Genomic DNA, 6,124 nt, shown 5'->3' with positions numbered 1-6,124 from the left:
CATCTGTAAGTCAACTCAGACCCCTGACAGGAATTCACTACAGTCTCCCAGCCATTTCTCATCAGCTATAATAATTTCCTGTGTCCTTTATGAAATCTTCATAATATAACAACAATGGTCATAATCTTGAAAACTTCCCACTAATTTTTTCTTTAATGTGTTCCTTCGTTCGCAAGGTGTATATTTGGAAACACTCACTGCATTGGTACCTTATGTTGCATTGTATCATGACATCAGAACTCTGCATGTAGCATATCAGAGTGGAATTTGGAACATGAGATCTTTAGGCATGTCTACTTATTCGTAGTCATAAGGAATGATAGCAATAAAATTTAAAACATGCATCAGCACAAGAAAGTGTAACGTGATTCAATAATTATTTTGCTGAGTGTTACAAATCCCTAAGTGTGTGCTTCATCCTGTCAGTTTTGTCAGTTTTCTCTGAAGTACTTCCTTCAGCTCATGAGAAAACTGACAGGATAAAGGTCTGCTTTTCAGAAGGGAAAATGAAAAGATGTTTTTGTTCTGACTCTTCTTTGTAAATATTTTATATTAGATATTTTCTTCATTTACATTTCAAATGTTATCCCCAAAGCCCCCTATGTCCTCCCCCGCCCTGATCCCCAACCCACCCACTCCCACTTCTTGGCCTTGCTTTCCCCTGTACTGGGGCATATGATCTTCATAAGACCAAGGGCCTCTCCTCCCATTGATGGCCAACTAGGCCATCCTCTGCTACATATACAACTAGAGACACAGCTCTGGGGGATACTGGTTAGTTCATATTGTTGTTCCACCTATAGGGTTGCAGACCCCTTTAGCTCCTTGGGTACTTCTCTAGCTCCTCCATTGGGGTCCCTGTGTTCCATCCAATAGATGACTGTGAGCATCCACATCTGTATTTGCCAGGCACTGGTATAGCCTAACAAGAGAGAGCTGTATCAGGGTCCTGTCAGCAAAATCTTTCTGGTATTCTCAAAAGCCACTATGCAGGAATAATCAAAAATATCATTCTACTTTCCTTTAAAAACAGAAAAACACAATCATCCAAAAACAGTCTCATAAAGACAGAGGGTCCCAAGGAAAAGTACCAGCTTGTAGAATTTTTAATAACCAGCAACTTCCCAGCTGGAATTGAAATTTTAACTTTTGAAGGACTTGCAGCAATTGCTTCTAGCAGCCTTCAGTCTTCTCAGAAGTGTCTAGAAGCACATTGGGATTTGAAGATATCTCTAGGATATTCAACATCTCCTTGCCAGAATTTTCCAGCATCTCTAGCCTCAGACTCCAACATTCATTTGAACTCTATTGTACCTTCCACCCTGTTCAGTGGTGCCCAGATTCCTCGTGTACCATTAGCAAGAGCATTCAGTAATGTCAGGGTCCCTCTTATGCCTTCAGACACAGTGTTCCATTCTTCCAGTGCTCCTCAGATGTCTCCAATAATGGTGCCCAGAAGTATCCAGGACCTGCATCTTCCTACACCGGCATCATTCAATAGCACAAAGACCCCTCACACTCAAGCAATAGCATTCAGAAATGTCCAAACTACTACGGTACCTTCAGCAACATTGAATAGGGAAGCCCAGCTCCTAAAGATGTCTCCTCCAGCAACAGCATCTAACTATGCTCAGGTTCTTCATACTCTAGCAGCTATGTCCAGAAGCATTACAGTCGCACAGGTACCTCAAACAACAAAATCCAGTAGCATAAAGCATCCATAACGTTCTGGACCCTCCAGTATCTTTACCAATAGTACCAAATTATTTCCAGGCTTCTCAGGCACCTTTTTCAGTAACACCCAGCAGTCTTACAACTCCTCAGTTACCTATGACAGTAGCCACACGCAGAGCCCAGACTACTCAAATTCATCCAGGAACAGGATCCAATTGTGTCCAGGCTCTTCATGCTCCTCCAACAACAGTGTCCAGAAGTATGTTCATCACTCAGTTGATGCAAGGATCAGTATTCGTTACCGGAAATGCCCTTCCACTGCCTAAAGTAAAAGCATTCATAAAAGTCTAAGCACCTCATGTGTCTTCAGCAACAACACCCTGCAGTCTTCTGGCTCCAAATGCAACTTCACCAACAGCCTGAATCACTTAACAGTGCTTAACAGAGATTGAGATGATCTTCCTGTGCCTGCCTACCTAACCCTTTTGGAAAGGAACTCTATTTTTTTATTTTTTAGAAAACTTTTTTAATTGAAATCTTCAAAATGCTCCTAGATAGAAAACTTGACTAGAGCATTGAAGGCTTTGAATTCATTCCCCACAAGTATAATACCTTTATCTACCAGGTATAATTTCTATTAACTGGAATCACTAGATTGTGATATAGGTAAATTTTAAGTAAATATTTAAGTAAATATACATTTCTTCCTTTAGGTAGCTTTTAGTATGCCAACCATTGTTTATATGTTCTCCATTCTATTCAGTGGGATTGTTCCTTATGATCTGTCTGAACTATATTGTCTTATCCCAATGTGTGTTTTATGTAGACACCAAGGAGAGGAACTGTACCAAAGGAGCCTTCTAGGGAAGAAGGTCACCATCAAGGTCCCAAACAAGTGATGGTGTTGAAAGTAACAGAACCATTTACATATGACCTGGAAGAAAAGAAAATGATGTTTCATGCTACAGTGGCTACTGAAACTGAGTTCTTCAGAGTGAAGGTTTTTGACACAGCTCTAAAGAGCAAGTTCATCCCAGAAAATATCATTGCCATATCAGATTATTTTTGGGCTCAATGGGTTTCTGGAGATACACAGCGATTCCTCTGTGTCTGATGTGAACGAAAACCCACCAATGGTTGTCTCAGATACACTGAAGCAAAAAGCTAAAGCAACTCCCAAAATTTCTTATCTTTTCTCACAAACAATGGGGAGATTTGTGAATGGAATATTTTAGTAATTGAGGTAAGCCATTGCATTATTTGTAAAATTTCTTCTGCAATCTGAGATTTTAAGGTTTATTTAGCTCAAGAGGGATTTGCTCAACTTACTTAATATAGGAAATCATTGCCTTCCAAAACAGAAAATGACCAGGCAAGGCTTCCTCACTTTTGGGATTTCTGTAGTCTCTTACCATTCTTCTCCTGGCTCCACTAGGATATTCTTTAGAAAGAGATTCATCAATAACCTTTGGCATTTTCGTGACTAGGACATTCATTAATAGCCACTCTAATCCCAGACATTGTTCAGTTTACAGCACATTCATGTTTTAGATTTTATCTCTTTGATATCTTCCTTACTTGTATTAGGGGCAACTCAGTTGTGAATAAAGAGCCAAACTCCTAGCCTTGATACAGTTTGAAATGAGGAGTAGAAGATACCAAATAGATTATTCTGCCCTAGAATGAAGCCATGTCTAACAAGCCTGGATTATATCTCTAATGCGTTCTCATTCTCATATGCTTTCTTCTTTTTCAAGATCTTTTGATAAAGAGAATATTGTCTTAAATAGTGAAAGAGGAGTTTAACAGAAAAGCTTAATTTCAGAGTTTATACTTGGACACAGTGAAAGTGGGGAAATTTAAAGAATTCTATAACTTTGGAGTGTTTCTTTAAGTGCCAATATACCAATTCATTTGTTTGACTGTTCAATGTATAATTTTAGAATTTCATGTACATGGATACAGTCACGGCTTTTTACTTGTTATCTTTTCTGTCTTTGGCTGTGCTGGTGTACTAGGTTACACAACAAGTAAACTCAGTGGGATACAAACTAGCACACCAGAACTAAATGCTGTAGTGGCTTAACCTTTGTGAGATTTGGAGTAGAGTGAATCGAGGTGTGCACTGAGCCAATGTGAGCCATTTTTAAAGGAGTTGTGTTTGTATGCATGTAGGTGTGCACATGTGTGTACATGGGTGTATATATGTGTGCATTATATACATGTATGTGTGCGTGAATGTGTGTGTATGTGTGTGGGCATGTGTTTATATATTTGTGCACCTGTGTGTGTATTATATACATGTATGTGTGCATGTGTGTATGCATGTGTGTATATGTCTATGTACATGTGTGTGCATTTTTGTGCAGGTGTGTACACATGTGTCTATATATCTGTGTATCTATTTCTTCTGCTATTTCTTTGTTTCTTTTTTGACTGTTAGTTTATTTTGTTTTATTCTTGTTGCTTTGTCTTTTTAAATTGCCTGGTTTTTGTTTTGTTTTGTTTTGTTTTTTTGTTTTTTGTTTTTTGGTTTTTTTGATCAAGTGAAAGATGTAGAGATATCAGGGTGGGTAGGTTAGAATTATCTGAGAGGAGATAGGTGAAGATATACTTTGATCAGAATATATTGTATGAAAATAACTTTATTTTTCAATACAAGTTAAATTAAGTGAAATAGAGTGGGCTTATAATAATGTTCCCCAATGTCACAGTGAAGCACAGGTAACCTTTCGTCTCAGGCCTCTTGGATGTACCTACATAACCTGCAATGGAAATCAGACTGTTCTGTTTACTTTTGTTGTGTTTTTTTTTTCCTTTTTGATACTTTGTATGAGAACCTTAAGAAATCTCAGCTATTCTGCTATCTTACTACTAGTGCTTAGGAAGATACTGATTTTTCCTAGAGATACCCTGCAGATAAAGACCACATGCAGGTAAAGATTCAGAGGGGTTTCCAAGGCTGGAGAGATGGTTCAGTCATTAAAGGCTAGGCTCACTATAAAATCCCAGGATGATTTCCAAGAAAAGACTTGTTCACTGGAACAGTCTAAACTATTTAGTTTCAGTAATTTTACTTTTTCAGTATTTATTTTATTTTGTCTGTGAGTGTTGAGAAGAATCACAAAGGTCAGGAAACTAGTACTGAGGTTGGAAGGCAAGTTTCAGGAATGAGTTCTCGTCTTCTATTATGAATCCTGATAATTAAGCCAGGTCATCAGGCTTGACCACAAGCACCCTCACCCACTGAGCCATCTCACTGACATGCCCCAGTGTAGGGGAATGCCAGGGCGAGGAGGCAGGAGTGTGTGGGTGAGAGCGCCCTCATAGAAGCAGAGAGAGTCAAGTCAGGGGTAGATAGGGAGTTTCTCAAGGGGAAACTGGAAAAGGGGATAATATTTGAAATGTAAATAAATAAAAATCCAATTTAACTTCATATGCCTCAGTACAGGGGAATGGCAGGGCCAAGAAGTGGGAGTAGGTGGGTAGAGGAGTGGGGAGGGGGGAGGGTATGGGGGGCTTTTGGAATAGCATTGGAAATGTAAATGAAGAAAATACCTAATAAAAATAAAGAATAAAAATAAGTAAACAATCCTATTTTTAAAATCCTAAAAACATACAATATCTTGGAATGAAAGTGACCAAAGAAGGAAAAGATTTGCACAATGAAAACTTTAAAACAATAAAAGAACTTGAAGAAGTTAAAAGAAGACAAGACACTTTCCAATTTCATGGGTTTCCAAGAGCTGCCAAACACCAGCACTTGGAAAGCAAACCTCGATGATTTTCTACCCAGGTAAATCTGTGGACCCTGCCAGATGAGTGATGGTATCCCTGGAATTGCACTGCTTCTATATTGATTTTAAAGCTTCCTATAAAGCATCCAGTAGTAGTTGGTGTCCTTTTTCCCCATGTCTCACTATAACAATAGTACAGACACCATCCACTATCCTACAAAGGAAGAAACAGTCAGTCAAACACTGCTTTAAGCTCTGAAGCTACCAGATGTTCAGCTTTTTTCCTTGAGTTTCCAAGGCTTCATCTGCTAGCACTACATAGCCCACAATCTGCTGTCTTTTCCCATTAAAAATATCTCAGGGGTCATTTTCTTAATCAGTTATAGAGGACAGTGAAGCTATAGTATAGAGGGCAGTTACGCCCAATTACTTTTTTTTTTTAAGCTGAGGTTGAAGTTGTATGTTTCTTATAACACTATGCTCTGGGAAAATATGGCCTAGGAACCACTAATGAATTAATGAATGGATGCTTTGGAAAGTGCTTAAACCAAAAGTGATCCATCACACATATTTCCCTATTCAGGAAATGCTCAAGCAAGTACTGTTGTGGTCTGCAGATCACAGCACAAAGCACCCAGAAACGGATCTCAGTTAAACAGGGCTGGTTTATTGAACACACACCCCAAGACTGATTGAACAGGGGCTCAATTCAG

The 6,124-nt window shown here is 38.8% G+C and overlaps 1 pseudogene; it reads left to right on the top strand.

Annotated features, from left to right (window-relative positions):
• On the top strand, positions 1,016-2,923 carry Gm21031 (predicted gene, 21031; annotated as a pseudogene).

The sequence above is a fragment of the Mus musculus genome, chromosome 1 (genome assembly GCF_000001635.26).
Source record: "Mus musculus strain C57BL/6J chromosome 1, GRCm38.p6 C57BL/6J".
Taxonomy (NCBI): domain Eukaryota; kingdom Metazoa; phylum Chordata; class Mammalia; order Rodentia; family Muridae; genus Mus; species Mus musculus.
The sequence above is the reverse complement of the archived record's forward strand: the minus strand, read 5'-3'. Positions and strand labels throughout refer to the sequence as shown.